Source organism: Eumetopias jubatus, unplaced genomic scaffold (assembly GCF_037043125.1).
Source record: "Eumetopias jubatus isolate StellerSeaLion01/CBP00866 unplaced genomic scaffold, mEumJub1_p1.0 scaffold_14, whole genome shotgun sequence".
Lineage (NCBI taxonomy): Eukaryota > Metazoa > Chordata > Mammalia > Carnivora > Otariidae > Eumetopias > Eumetopias jubatus.
In genome coordinates this window covers 57758343-57774662 of record NW_028274820.1, presented here as the reverse complement: position 1 = coordinate 57774662, position 16320 = coordinate 57758343, and positions in this window count along the sequence as shown.

Sequence of the window (16320 nt, the reverse complement as noted above, 5' to 3'; positions counted from 1 at the left end):
CTTGCAGCGGAAGTCATCCTGATCGATACATGTGGGCTTCAGATCCAGGTTTGATCCAGGCTCTGGCTTTGTGTCCCCTATAATGGTCTTGCTTCTGTGTGTTTGCTTTGTTCCCTGGTGTGTTTGCTTTGTTCCCTGGTGATAGGTATCTTAGTCAATGTTCTCCACAGAAACAAAATCAATGGGAGATCTATCAACCTCTCCATCCTTATATCTACCTCTATCTTTCTGTATATAGATATCTCTATATCTGTCTGTCTGTCTGTCTGTCTGTCTATCTATCATCTGTCAAAAGAATTTAAGGATTTGTAGGGACTGGCAAGTCTAAATTTGCATGACAGGCCAGCAAGCTGGAGACCCCCGGGGAAGAGGTGACGTTGCAGTCTTGAATTCAAAGACAGTCCTTCCTCTCTGGGATATCTCAGTCTTTTGTGTTAAGGCCTTCAATTAACTGGGTGAGGCGCATCTGTATTAGGAAGGGTAATCCATTTCACTCAAAGTCCACTGATTTAAAGGTTATCACATCTGAAAAATACATTCACAGCAATATACAGACAGATGTTTGACCAAGTAACTGGGCACTATAGTCTTGCCACATTGATACCTAAACTTAACCATGTTAGTAGCAATCTGGCTTGCAGCAGTGTCCGGGAACTACATACTTCCTTCCTCATCAGGAATTAGACCATCTCTGTCCCAATTTTCCAAGAAAGCCTTTGAATTTCCCTTAGATTATACTGATTTAGGTCACATGCCAACATTTAAACCAATCACTGTGGCCCTGGTCAAATGTGATGATTGTCCTAAGAGAGTCAGAGACCACCTACGGCTAGCCCAGAAGTACAAGGACTGCATGGTGGAATGATAGGTAACTACCTGGAAAACGAGTTTACTGACTGGAGAGGAATGAGATATGGATGCTGGATAAACAGCCACAAGTGTCCACTATACTGACCAAACACGAAGAGGAAAGATCCATCAATCATAACGCCAGCTTAGTTGTTTATGGCAAAAATAGAAACGTAAACCAGACTAGAAAGCTTGTGTCAGCTAATCAGTACATTTAATGCTCATAAGAAAGATTCACAGGAAGACAAATTGTGATCAGAAAGTTGCTTGGTGAGCATGGAATCCAATTTAATCCAATTCATTGCAAACAAATATTTATTGAACATCTACTAGGCAGGATGAAATCAACAGCTGATGTCCTCAATTATGAGAGACTAATATCCTCATTTATACTGTTGGGCTGCACCTCCAAGTCTGGAAGCTGGTACTAAAGACATACTGCTATGTCTTACTGTTTTAGCCCCCAGGGTGACACGCTCTGGTAGCAATGTAGTCTTTCTTCAGACTGGGTGTAATACATGTGCAAAGATTTCAACTTTTGTGTATTGCAATCACTTTTATTGACTAGGATTTATAGGACTCCCCAGTCATTCCTCATACATTTCAAAACCTTGACATCAAGTTGTAGAGGCACTTTGTGGCCCCAAAGAAATTCTTCCCTGTGACTGTCATTAACGGTTGACCTCCCAGCTGATTCTAAGCATAGCACCCAGAGTGAATCTTGTTTTATTCTTAACAGATTATTTTAGAATAGTTTTAAGTTTATACCAAAATCGAGTGGAAGGCACAGAGATTTCCTACGTACTCCCTGTCTCCTCACACACATAGCCTCCCCCACTACCAACCTCCCTGCCCCCCAACCACCACCACCAGGGTGGTACATTTGTTACAACAATGAACCTACAATGACACATTATTCTCATCCGAAGTCCAGAGTTCAATTAGTGTTTACTCTTGGGGTTGTGTGTTCTGTGGATTTGGAAAGATTTACAGTGGTGTGTATCTAACACTACAGTATCATACAGAGTAGTTTCACTGTCCTAGAAATCCACCATGCTCTGCCTATTTATCCCCTTCTTGCCCCCTAATCCTTGGCAACCACTGATCTTTCTATCGTCTCCATAGTTTTGCTTTCCCCAAGAATGTCATGTGGTTGTTATCATACAGAAGGCAGCCTTTTCAGACTGGCTCCTGTCACTTAGTCATAAGCATTAAAGCTTCTTCCATGTCTTTTCATGACTTGAGAGCTCATGTCTTTCTGGTGCGGAATAATTTCCCATTGTCTGGATGTGTTTATTAATCCATTTATTAATCCATTCACCTGCTGAAGGACATCTTCATTGCTTTCAGGTTTTGGCAATTATGAATAAAGTGCTATAAACATCCATGTGCAGGTTTTTGTGTGGACATAAATTTTCAGCTCCTTTAGGTAAATACCAATGAGTGTGATTGCTGGATTACATTGTAAGTATTGTAAGGGTTTTGTAAGAAACTGCCAAACTGTCTTCCAAAGTGGCTGCACCATTTTGCATTCCCACCAGCAATGAGCGAGAGTTCCTGTTGTTCCACATCTTTGTCAACATTTGGTGTTGCCAGTATTCCAGATTTTGGCCATTTTAATAGGTGTGTAGGGTATCTCATTGTTGTTTTAATTTACATTTCTCTGATGACAAATGATGTGGAGCCGGATTTATTCTTTAAAAACAAAATCAGATCTAGTCACTCTCTTCTGTGAAGGCTTTCAAAGTCTTCCTGTTATTCTTCATATAAAATTCAACACTTATGCATAGCTTCGAGGCCCTTGGTTTCCCTTTACTTGCCCCTTGCAGCATGAGCACCCATACTTGTGTTATTTTCTCATCTCTTGGCTTTTGTCCATGCTCTGTCATCTGCCTAGACCACTTCCTCCTCTTCATTTGTTTAACTCCTACTTATCCTTTAGGTGTTTGTTTAATTGTTACTTCCTCTGGGAAGTCTCTCTCACCACCTCGTCCCCTCTGGCTATTCGCTCCTGCTATGCTCCCCAACCCCTAGTTCCCATACATCGCCCACTCCAGCACTCAGCTCTTCATCTATGGTTCAAGTTCCCGCTAGACTATAAGCTTCTTGAAAGTAGGGGTATATTTGTGTTGCTTACATTTTACTGCCACTGTCCAGTTTGGTACCTACTATAAAACGATATTCAATAACTATCTGTGGAACAGTGAAGGAAGTGAGTGAATAAAGAGGCGAGTGACTCATCATTACTGATACATTTATTAAGCGCATATTCTGGGCAAGGTATGTGTCAGGCCACTGAAGGTACAGAAGTATTGGAATAGTTCCTCTGGATAACGTAATTAGTAAAATGGATGTCAAAAACATACAGTTCACAGCAGAAGAGAGCCTATTTTATACGCGGAGTGTATCATGTCGATCAATCACGTAGAAAAATCATGTAGAGGATTTCTCAACCTCCTCATCACTATTGACATTTTAGTCTGGACAACTGTCTTGTTCATTGTTGAAATACTCAGCAGCATCCCTGGCCTCTACCCACTAGATGCCAGTAGCACCCCCCCGCCCCCAGTTTCGACAACCAGAAATGTCTCTAGCCACTGCCAAATGTCCCCAGGGTGGCAACATCACCCCTGTTCGAGAACCACGAATGCAGACAAGGATGGATTACGGTGTAGAGTAAGGATGGTGACTTCAGAGTCGGGGCAGGAGCTTGAGACTCACACAGTGCAGGGAACAGCTCTTCTGGTTATTTTATGTGGAGCCAAGAGTGTAAAGGAAGGAAGTAAATCTGAAGCCCGAAAGATGGGAGAAGGTACTAGATGGGTAACATGGAAGGAGGAGCGGGTTGGGGACAAAGGACACAAGCCAGCATTCAAATCCGCTCAGTGGCTGTATGACTTCAGGCAAGTTACTAAATTTCAATTTCATCATCTGTAAAAGTGGGACAGTAATTATATCCACCTCATAGGGGTAGTGAGGATTAGACGTGGTAATATATTAAAGTGCTGTCTCTCTGTCAAATAAATAAATAAAATCTTTAAAAAAAAGAAAGAAACAGGAGGAGAGAAACAAACAAACAAAAAAAGTACTTCATATGGTTCTGGGCTCAGAGCAAATGCAATGAATGCTAGCTACCACTATTAAGCTTTGGGAAAAAAATGATAGGAGACATCGAGAACTAAGTATGTGAACTTTAAAGATGTAATTAAAAATTGGAACTCTTTTAAAAATTAAATTAATTCAGTCTAAATAAATCTAAATAAGCTTAGTAAAACTTAGTAAATTATTATCACAGAGAAAACACACTGGCATAAACATTACATAGCTATAAAAATCGATGTGCGAGAAAAGGGTTTCCAAAGTGAATCGTGTGTTAAATGCTTGACTTTTCCTTTTCTAGTTTTTATCTAGAACATGGAGATACCAGAAGTTCCAGGAAATAGGCTGCTTACACTTGCTTTGGTTTTCAAGGTGGTTCAATGCCTAGTAAATTTCATAGGATCACTGAAACCAATTAGGATGAGGGTTGTATAATGCTGCTGCTGGGGATGCCCATCATCTGAATTCTGAGGGGCTGTGCTGGTGTCTTGGGCTTCACTGTGGCTCCCATAGACCCCAGCACCCATACACCCTTGCATGAGGTAGCTCTATAAATGTCTGTGGAATTTAATTAGATCACCCTAATGAACTTCAAACAAGACTTCAGGTGACTTTGAATTAAACCAAACTGGCTCCCCCAACCTCTGGTGATTCCTTGCCAAGGGGAGGGAACATATTTCACATCTGTTGTGAAAGGAAAAAGGCTGCTGGCTTAGGCACAAGTCTTGTTTTGTGCTTCAGTAACAAGTTAAAAATCCATCTCCCAATGGTCCTGTGATTCATTTGCTTCCCGGTGTTTGTTAGATGAATTTTGTGGTTGTGATTTGCATCATTTGTTCGTTATTTCAAGGTAGACCAAAGGATACCACTAAATGATTAATACAGGAAAAAACCCAGACACAGGATGGCTGAAAACAAAAAACAAACTCTCAAATAATGGACTGTATTTTCAGGATTTGTTTTAAAGAGCTGCTGAGATCCTCTCCTCTACGAGAAGGCCAAAAATACCAAGCTGAGATTTTTATCACAGTATTTTCTGAATCAATTCAAGCTCTGTCGATGAGTCAGTAAGTTTCTATTATGGGCTTCATAAAAATTCAATGCAGTCATGTAAACAATGAAGTTTTTTTTTATGAAAAGCAAATAAATATACTTTGATTGACTGTTAATTGCTTTGTAGAGGTTGGATAATTTCCTGTTCTAGGATTTCCCAAGTGTCTTTCATCCCTAGGAATGTTATTTTCAAGCAGAATAAATCCATCATATTTTTGAAATTCAGAGCTATATAGAGAGAGAGAGGGAGTGAGGTTTTCAGAGGTTTCTAATTATGGCACTTGGAATACAGTCATGATAGAACGATGGTATAATTTTTTTACTCAGGGTTCACCACCTTAACTTCCCCTCCCAGGACTGACTCTGACTTCCTTGTGGCCAAAATCAACTTTCGAGTCAGAAGTCCACAGCCGTTTACTAATCTTTTTTTTTTTTTAAGCGAAAAGCCTTTGAATCATTTCTGAAGTAGTCTGCCTCTCACTAGGAACGTCGATTCCTTCCACTAACAGCAACCATCCCTGCACATTTCTGCTCCATCTGCTTCCAAACAATGACAGACAAGACAGTGTGGCTTTCAGGCATGCTGATGACAAACAACCAAAGACAGGTGACAATGAGCACCAGCTCAGGATGCTTTATCACTGAGGTTCTGAAATTAATCAGCTCTTATTTACTCAGAAGGGAAATGAAATCTGTAGAGGGTGTTTTGGACTAAGAAGAAAGGTCTTTGCCTTCCCTGTGCTGTCCTGGAGAAAGGCACTCATTTGGGAAGGAGGCTGCCAGGAAAGGGAATTGAAAGCTAGAAGGGAGAAAAGTCCAAAGTATTTAATGAAAATGATACCATTCAATACACAGAGCATTTTTAGTGGGCACAAGGTATAGGGAACTCAGTTTCTGAGGAGATGCCTCTAAGGGACAAATATTTTGGGACACATGGGAGGCACTCAGTAAATATATCTGTTGAATGAATGAATAGCTGAACTGAACTGTGGCAAAATTCATCCAGCTTGGCTATTCTAATCTATAAAGTCAGGACACATGATATGTTGTGACAAGTTATGAAACACATAGCAACTAATTGGTTAAAAATTATAAAATACTGGGGTTCTGGAGTGATTTTTCTTTCCTTTTTTAAAAAAGATATTGGAGCTGATTCAAGGTTATGTTTGTAATGAGAGGGCTCCACTCTTCCATTGTCATGATTTCTTTTGATAGTTACTGATGTGCTGTTCCAATTGTGCTTACAAATGACTATGCAATGTGTGATCCAGCTACTTCTGTTTATTTTTTAATTTTACCCATGAATACATTTTTAACAGGCAAGAAGGCAAGGGCAGATGAAGGGTGTATGTAAAGCCATCTATATCTCCATTTCATGAGAGCAAGAACGAGGCTATGAACATATCCACTACTAATGACACAAGAGTTACAATCACTGAATCGATAGTAATCAAAACAGTATGGTAGTGGCACAAAAACGGACACATAGATCAATGGAACAAAATCAAAGGCAGAGCAATGAGGCAAGTAAAATTTGCAATAACATTCTTCATATTAATAACATTAAAATTGTACGCTTTATTTTCTATTTTCAACAATAGAAACACAGCATCTTTCTATTTGTTCTCTAGTCATATTCACTGACCTTCTTAATTTTGACTTGGGAGTGGAGGTCTCGAGAAAAATCAAGACTTGAAAAATGTTCAATTAAATAGTTTGATTAGGTATATTTACTATTGGAAGCCTTTAAATTACTGATTTCATTACTCATATAGAAGTATCTTAAGAGAGGTTATGTTAACAATACAAGTGTGTGGCACTATTTACTTTATTTCACTGTAGAATCAGATTGGGGGTATCAAAAATTGGGGATACCTCAAACTGCTGTTTTTTATGCTTATCTCATTACACCTGCCAGAGTGGGAAAAATAAGATTAAAGCCTCCTGAGAGGCAGTAAAGTCTAGTAGTTAAGAGCAGAGATTTTGGTGCTAGACTCCTGGGTTTAAATTCTGCCACTTGCTAGCTCTGGGACCTTGGACAAGTCACACACCTCTCTCTTCCTCAACTTCTGTATCTGCAAAGTAGGATCGAGAATATACCAATATAAGAAGAACAACCTGGAGGTATCACAATCCCACAAATTTCAAACTATACAACAAAACTATAGTGATCAAAACAGTATGGTACTGGCACAAAAATAGACACATAGATCAATAGAACAGGATAGAGAGACCAGAAACAAACCCACATTTGTGCAGTCAACTCATCTATGATAAAAGAGGCAAGAATATACAATGGGGAAAAGACCGTCTCTTCAGTAAATGGTGCTGGGAAAACTGGACAGCTACATGCAAAAGAATAAAACTGGACCGCTTTCTTACATCACACACAACAATAAACTCAAAATGGATTAAAGACCTAAATGTAAGACCTGAAAACATAAAACTAAAAGAAAACATGGGTAGTAAACTCTCAGACATTGGCCTCAGTAATACAATTGACCCTTAAACAACATGGGTTTGAACTGCACGGACCCCCTTCTATGTGGAGTTTCTACAGGACAGCAATATTTTCTTTTCCTTAGCTTGCTTTATTTAAGAATACAGTATATACTACATATACAAAACATATTTTGATTGACTATGTTGTCAGTAAGGCTTTCAGTCAACAGTAGGCTATTAGTTAAATTTTTGAGGAGTCAAAATTTATACATGGATTTTTTATTGTCCAAGGGGTGGGTGCCCCTAACCACCATGTTGTTCAAAGGTCAGCTGTATTTTTCTACATGTGTCTCCCCAGGCAAAGGAAACAAAAGCAAAAACAAACAATTGGGACTACATCAACTAAAAAGCTTCTTCTGTGCAGTGAAGGAAACCATCAACATAACTAAAAGGCAAGCAAATGAATGGGAGAAAATATTTACAAATGACATATCCAATAAGGAGTGAATATCCAAAATAGTAAAGAACTCATACAACTTAACACCAAAAAACACAATCCATTTAAAATGGGCAGAGAACCTGAACAGAGAATTTTCCAAAGACATAACAGATGGCCAACAAATACATGAAAAGATGCTCAACACCACTTATCATCAGGGAAATGCAAATCAAAACCATAATGAGATGGTACCTCACGCCTGTCAGAATGACTAGTATCAAAAGGACGAGAAACAACAAGTGTTGGCAAGGATGTGGAGAAAAAGGAACCCTTGTGCACCGTTGGTGGGATTGTAAATTTGTGTAGTTGCTGTGGAAAACAGTATGGAGACAGGTTTCTCAACAAATTAAAAATAGAAATACCACATGATCTAGTAATTCCACTATTGGCTATTTATCCAAAGAAAACAAAAACACTAATTAGAAAAGATATATGCACCCCTCTGTTTATTGCAGCATTATTTGCAATAGGCAAGATATGGAAACAACCCACTTGTCCACTGATAGATGAATGGATAAAGATGTGGGGGGGGGGTGTGCGCGCGTGGGCGTGTGTGTAAATGGAATATTACTCAGCCATAAAAGAGAATGAGATCTCACCACCTGTGACAACATGGATAGACCTAGAGGGTATTATACTATGCGAAGTAAGCCAGACAGAGAAAGGCAAATACCATATGATCTTATTACAGGTGGAATCTAAAAAACACAAGTAAGCAAACAAAGAGAAACAGATTCATAAATACAGAGAGCAAACTGGTAGCTGCCAGAGGAGGGGAGGGTCGGGGCATGGGTGAAATAGGTGAAGGGGACTAAGAGGTACAAACTTCCAGTTATAAAATAAGTAAGTTGTGACGGTGAAAATTACCACATATTGAATTTAGTCAATAATATCGTAATAACTTTGTATGGTGACAGATGGTAACTAATCTTATTGTGGTGGGCATTTTGCAATGTATGTAATAGTCTAATCACCATGTTGTCCACCTGAAACTAATATAATATTGTATGTCAACTTTATTTCAGTTAAAAATAAAAAATAAATCAATTTTAAAAAGAATATACCAATACATGCAAAGCACTTAGAACACACATAGCATTTAGCAGGTGTTCAGTAAATAGAAACAATAACTACCCAGCTCAAATCTCTATCATTTGATATTCAACCAGTCATCTTTATTACAGACGTAAAAAAAAATTCTGAGGTCTTTATTAACACATATAACAACAAAAATCATTTCACAACTCAAGGTATTTCTGAGTTAGACTCTATATGCAGGACCTCCGTCTACTCAGCTCCACAGAAATAGCCTCTTTTGCTAATTCAGCACTACGGGAATATGTTTTTGGTAACAAGACAACTCCTATGCCCTCTCACCTCGTGAATCTTTTTTGCTGTAGGTCTGGATTAAGCATTACAACCCTTCAGTGAAAAGAAAATGGAACAGTGTGCTTTCCCTTTCAACTTCTTTTCCCTTAAAACCTCTCTGAATGCCTCCCTGTCATCCCTGTGGGAACATCAAATTCCTGGCAAATTAAGAAAAAAGAGTTATGTTCATGGCTCCTTATTATCTGGCCAAATTGGTTTTAATTTTCTGTTGGCAAGAGTAGTGTGGTCCCAAGAGATTGCACAACTTGCTGTGTGTGAGCTGAATCCAGAATTGGGTGGGGGGCGGGGGCACTGGTTTTCATCTTGGAGGTTTCAGCACTCAGGATATCATTCGGAGAGAACAAACAATTCAGCATTTATCTTGGCGAAGGCAGAATAGCAATGTGAGGGAAATCATCCGCTTCAGACAGACCCCAAGCTGAACGCAAGATGAGCCCATCTCATAAGCAAACACATGGAGTGCTGTCCACAGATGGTGGTCCCGTGTAGGACCGCTTCCTGCTGGGCTGCACGGCCTCAGCAGGCAGACATCCCTCCACCTTTCCGGGGGGGGCCAGCATTTGGAAGGAGAAAAAGAGGCAGAACGATGTGGAAACCCTTGCAACATCCGAAGATTCAGTTCTGCTTGAGCCTGTCTCGCAGCAATTTGCAAACCAAAACAACTTCCCCAGAAGGGGACTCTTGTACTGCCAGGATTTTAAGTTCCCTGAATTGCTTGGTATAACTACTAAGCAATCAATATGCCCTGAGCTGAGATGTGGAAACATAAAGCCGTGAAGAATGCTGCCCACATATTTCTTTCTGGAGGTGATGTCAGAGTCCGGCTCTACCCAGCCACTCCTCTGCCTCACATCTGTATTCTGTGTCCATCTTGCACAAAGCCAGCTGTGTCATGCTCTGCAAATGAGATCACCCTCGCAGGCACATCAGACCCACCTTCAGCGAGGTGGTGCTTTTCGAAAACATAACCGCTTCTCATCTGGAGTGCCTTCACTCAAGTTTGCTGATCTGTAGGCAGAAACTGGACAGGTTTGGCCATCGCCAAAAAATGTCAACAGAGATGTTCATTTTTAAGTGTATCTGATCGTTCTCTGATGGAGCTGTCACCAGAGGGTCCATTTTGAGCTCGTTCTTGGAAAGCCATGGCAGCCTCCGCAGGTCCTCTTTGCTCTGTTCTGCCTCCCAAGACGGCAGAAAAGCGATGTGGAGCTTATCATGCAGTTTCCCCTGGACCACAGCCCCGGCAGGCTACTGAACAGAAATTCTTCATCTAGCCAGGCTAATTTACAAACATTGTGTTATTCTCTGCCTGAGGTCTTGTTTTCATCAGAACTTCTAGAAACCTACATTGTTTGCATCCAAGGTTTCATGTCCCTCTGTATTAAGAATGTCTTAATTTTTTCCTCATTAATACTAAACATTGTTAATCTATTTCCAAAGTAGGGTAAAATCTGAGACTGTTCAGGCGTGGTTATTTAGTTCTTGAGCTCTGAGGCACAAACACTTGCAGGACGTTGACCCTAATGTGTCCCTGTTCAGAGAGGGGCTCTTAGCTGGGAAATCAGGCTTCTCTGACCTAGGATACTTTCCGACAGAGATGCAAAGATACCAGCCTGGGCTTCAGAACGCTGCTCTCATCATTACACCACAATATCTAGTTTATCTGTCAGGGTGCTTTTGTACCTGTCAGTTAAAGGAATAAGGTATTTCAGACCATTCTAGTCCACAGTTATTAAGATATTTTTACCCTAAAAAAAGATGCACTTTGGGGGTTGGCATCATGGTTGGTATCTGTACTTAAAGATTTAAGAACACAGAAGGCAAGTGCTTATGGTTTGGTCTTCTGGTAAAATTCCTCGACATTTTCCAAGTCCTGGGTCTCCAATAGGTTTCATAAAGGACTGTAGTTCAGACAATTGTGGCACAGTTTCCAACAAAGAAAAACTGGTTCAATTCCATATGCACACTTCTATTTCTTTCATATGGAGGTTATGTCTCTTTTGCTTTGCTGTGAAATGAAATGACTTCTGCACAGTATTGCACCTGGAAGCTTAAGAAGCTAATAACCTGTTTCCATACCCGTGTGTTTTAGAATGATGAGCCAGGCAATGGATAAAATTGGACCAACTGCAGACCCGTTTCCAAATAATAAGCAACGTTTTACGAATTGTCTTCTAGAAGGAACCGAGCCCAAGGAGAATGTATTCAGAGCCTAGATGAGAAGGTAGATCTTGAGTTTTGTATATTTTAAGACGTGTGAATGTTTTAAAGAGCAGATGGTTTTACTGTAAGATGATGTGAATCCGGGTTGGGCTGGAGAGAGATCTGCAGGGTTGAAGCATCTAACATCCAATCTTTTCGCATAAAAACAACTTCCAAAAATTAAGCCATTTGCGAATTTCACTCAGTGTTTGAGAGACCGGAAAAAAAAAAAAAATCAACCAAGGGGCTTGTTTCTTCTTTCATTTTTTTTCTCCCTTTGTAATCTCTCTAAGGACAAGAACAAGATAGAGACAGATGCGAGCAGACAGTGAGGAAGTCACTTGTGTTCTTTCTCTTGCTTCAGGTGCTTCTAAAGGGACATTTCGGAGTTAGCCCACAGACGCCAAGATAGGCTCCAGCCAGAGTTGGACGTCTTGGTCACATAAGCGGCCTGCAGGGAAGCTCCCTTGTAATAGGTGCTTTTCTTTTACTGAAGCCCTTGTTCCTCCCTCCCCCAACCCCTTGGCTGCATCCCTTCGGGGGATTTCCAAGCAATTTGAAGACTAACAAGAGATGAAGGACTGAATAAAAGAATAAAGTTCTCAACAGAGGAAGAGAGGAAAAACAATCCCGTGCTCCTCCAAATTCAGACTCTTAGATCCTAATTCTGGCTCTGACAATGACTTGCTGTGGAAACCAAGCAAAGGAACTCAATTTCTTTCTGCTCCCTTTCTAATCTGAGAACAAGGGCTAAACTGGCTCAGAGGTTCCATCAAATACTGTGTGACTAATAAATGGTGCTTTGACATTTGATGTTACTTCCACAGTATTAATCATGAGCCTGGATTTAAATGGTGTGCAAAGGGATGAAACTGAGGACTTGTACCCAGGGACAGTTTAGGAAAAGGCACCGTGTGTGGAAAGGAAATCCAGAGTGTGCCTCCCGAATAGGATTGCCATATATAATATAGGATACCTGGTTAAATTAGAATTTCACGTAATGACAAATATTTTCTCAGAACCAGGATGTCCCAAATATCGCATGGAACATACTTATCCTAAGAATTACTAATTCTAGAAATTATTTGGTGTTCATTTGGAATTCAAATTTAACTGGGTTTTTTATTTGCTAAATCTGGCAGGCAAAACCTACAACAGCCGTTTGGCCCAGAGGGTAGGAGGATGGAAATGGCAGAGGTCAGGGGCTCTCCAATCAGAGGATTATTCTAGGTTGAGAAGTCTGAGGGCAGGGCTGGGGATGAGTTTCTAGGACAATTAGGACAGTTCAGGCCCTCGTGTACGTGTTGTGCTTCAAAATGTCAGATTCTGCCCTTCAGTCTCCCTCCCACCTCCACCCTGCCCTTTCTTTTTCACCCAGGGAATGGATTAAAGTGAATTTCTCCCTGGAGGAATTGTCAACTCATTCATCATTCCCCAAATATTCACTGAGTACCTACCATGTGTTAAATACCACGTTGGTTTCTGCGGAGTAGGAAGAGATGAGGGCAGCCGCTGCCTTCACAGAGCCCCCAGTCACGGGGGACCACGGTCAATTTTCCCTTGCTGCTGGAACTCTGAATCTGTCTCCTGGATTGAAAACCCCAACACACCCCTTTTTCTCTTACCTGCAATTAGATACCCGCTGGGTACAAATTAGATTCCAGAGGTAGAAGAGAAATAAACAAAACGTAGTTCTTGAGTATAAGAATCTAATGGCAAAATGAAACTCTTATGCCAACAATTATTTTAAAAAGGGGAATATGATCAGAACAGTAGATAGGACGGAGTGGGGGAGGGCTTAGAGAAGACCTCACATCAGTTTGGGGGCATAGGAAGGTTTCTTAGAGGAATCTGAGATGGGCTTAAGGAATGCTGAGATAGGGCGCCTGGGTGGCTCAGTTGGTTAAGCGACTGCCTTCAACTCAGGTCATGATCCTGGAGTCCCGGGATCGAGTCCCGCATCGGGCTCCCTGCTCAGCAGGGAGTCTGCTTCTCCCTCTGACTCTCCTCCCTCTCATGCTCTCTGTCTCTCATTTGCTCTCTCTCAAATAAATAAATAAAATCTTTAAAAAAAAAAAAAGGAATGCTGAGATATTCCCCCATCACTCTGCATTTAGACTCTTATAATCATGGCATCTTAGAAGAAGTCTCCTGGGAAGTCTACATATCCCCAAATTTTTTCTATAGCTTCCTTCATGGAGGGTCATTTGCCTCTTGTTTGAAATTTCCTATCTTCCTAAGAAGTTCATTCCATCATTGGAAAATTGTTAGAAATAGAGATCCAAAAAAGCTGAGTTGAAATCTGCTGTCTCTAAGCGTCCTTCATTGATTCTACCTCTGCTGTCTGCCCTACTCACGACTTTCATCAAATACGTGGATGAAGATGTGGAACATAAGCTTACCAGGTTTTCCCATGATAGAAGCATAGGAGTGGTAGTAAACACTACAAATGACACAGAGAAAATTCTAAGCTAGTAAGGTGAGATGTAATATGAATACATGCAAAATCCTGCATTTAGATTCAAAAACATCAATTAGAGAATAGACGAAAACTGGCTTGATAGGAACTCCTGTGAAAAAGACCTAAGGGTTTAAATTAATTCTTAACTTAATGTGAGCCAACAATGTGATGTGACTGCTAAAAAAGCTAATCATCTTGAACTGCACAGCTAGAACGGTGTCAAGATCACGGAAACTAATAGCCCCAATATAACCTGCCTTCGTCAGATTATATTTACATAGTGTATTCAATTTTGCATGCTTCATTTTAAGAGGTTAATGGACACAAACACTATTTCCATCACACCTGGCAGGGAGGACCCACATGTCACAAACATCAGTACAGAAATACTTTTCGCCCCCCTTTGGGTCCCCTAAAATTTTTTGAAAGTTTAGAAGTGATTGATCAAATGGGAACTTGGGGAAAGGGACACACGTGTGAAAACAGGACCCTCCCCCAATGCCTCCCGACCCTGAAGACGGAAGCTGTTGGACCAAGAACACGATGGGGTAGTAGGTAGGGGAGGGGGTATTGGTTAGAAGAAAATAATAGCCTCTCTTTGGAAGCTGGAGAAAGAGCCAGGCTGCTCTGCTTAATGTTGGCCACTCCAAATTGCCCAAGGGCAGGGAGGTCCAGGTGACTGGGCCTCCCAGCTGACTGCACTTCTGTGAAGAGCAATTTCGGGAAGAAGCACTTAGAACTGCCTCAGATGGAAAAGCGAGGCCATGGTGTTAGTGAATTAACCTGCTGGGCTCCTTGTGGTACAGGGGACTGGGGTGACCAGGGCTCACTTCCACCTTGCCCGTGTCCCAGCAGATCTGTGCCACCATTTAGGAGAGAGCTCGACTTTTTCAGCCTTTGGTTTTCAAGGGTGATTCCCCACCTGGCCGTGGAACAGTGGATGAGTTGACAATGAGTCAAAGTGTGACTTAGGACTTATAAATATTTAGACATAAGGTAAGTGGTCTCCATTTATATTTGTTTACTCAGCCTATAAATGTCAGGATACGGGTGAGACATTACAATGCCTCTAGTTTAGAGGAAGAACATTCCTTCCATTATGGTTCTAGTAATTTCCTCAAACAGGAGACCTGACCATTTGCATCCCTCACCACTGCCCACCTTTTTTGTTTTAACAATCTGTGTAAAAGAGATTCTATGTCTATGTAAAATACCTAGGACAGAGGCTGACACACAGTAAGTGCTCAATAAATGTTCGGGTATTTTTTCCCCTTTGCATTCTTCTTCCCACCTTCCAAGCACAACTGGAGACAGCACATTTTCACAAGCTTCACCTTGATCTGAGCTTTGAGATCCTGTTCATTCCGGATCCTTCTACATTTGTGCTGAGTTCTGAGCCCTTTTTCCATTTTTGTATGTGTCTTTTAAAAATAAGGACTCGCCCCCAAACCCTCTGATAGTCACAATGTTTTCTACAGATGTTTTTTCTTCTCTTTCTCTTCTAGTGTGTGTGTGGCGGGGGGCGGCGGGGAGAGAGAGATCGAGCATGTGCAAATTCAGGTAGGATTTTCTTTCCTTGAATCCTCCACTCTTTGTGAGACCTATTATTCCCTTTTAGGGTATCTAATCCTGAGTTTCATTTTAAAACTTTTATGCCTACCTTTTCCTTAGCCATTTGAAAACAAAAGATCAGTGCACATATTTGAGAACATTTCCATTTTCCTTTGTATCAGTGTGCTTTGATTTTAGGTTGCAGAAATTGAGTCTGAAGCAAGAGAAAAGGGTTTATTGAAAGGATGCTGGGGGGTGCTCACAAACTTAAAGGAGAAAGGACACCCTAGGTGTCGGGAAGGGCAGTAGTCAGCCCAGCTCTAGGAATTTGGGAAAGGCTTGCATAGTGAGTGACTCAGCGTCAACTGCCTGCCTGTGTGGCTTTGCTCTACGCTCATGTCCTGGCAGTGAGACTGGCCAGGGTGATCAGGGGGTGTGAAGACCTGTGATCAGCAGTCCCACTAGAACTTCATGGGCTTGGATAGCACAGGTGCCTAAAGGAAGGAAAGCCAGTGAGAAATACCTACACATATCCACCCCGCTTTCTTGGCGATGTTTGAAACTACTGTAGAGGTATCCTTCATTTCCATATTTTTGATTTGTTCATATCGAAGGCTAGAAAAATAATTTCTTTCATGACTGCCTGTTATCTGCTCTAAACTCTGCCTGCTCGAATCTTCAAGACTTAAGGTGAGCAATAGGGAGCAGGGGGGAAGAACAGGTTTATGTGGGGTGGGAAAGATGGTGAGTTTGATTTCGGATTTGTTGTTTGGAG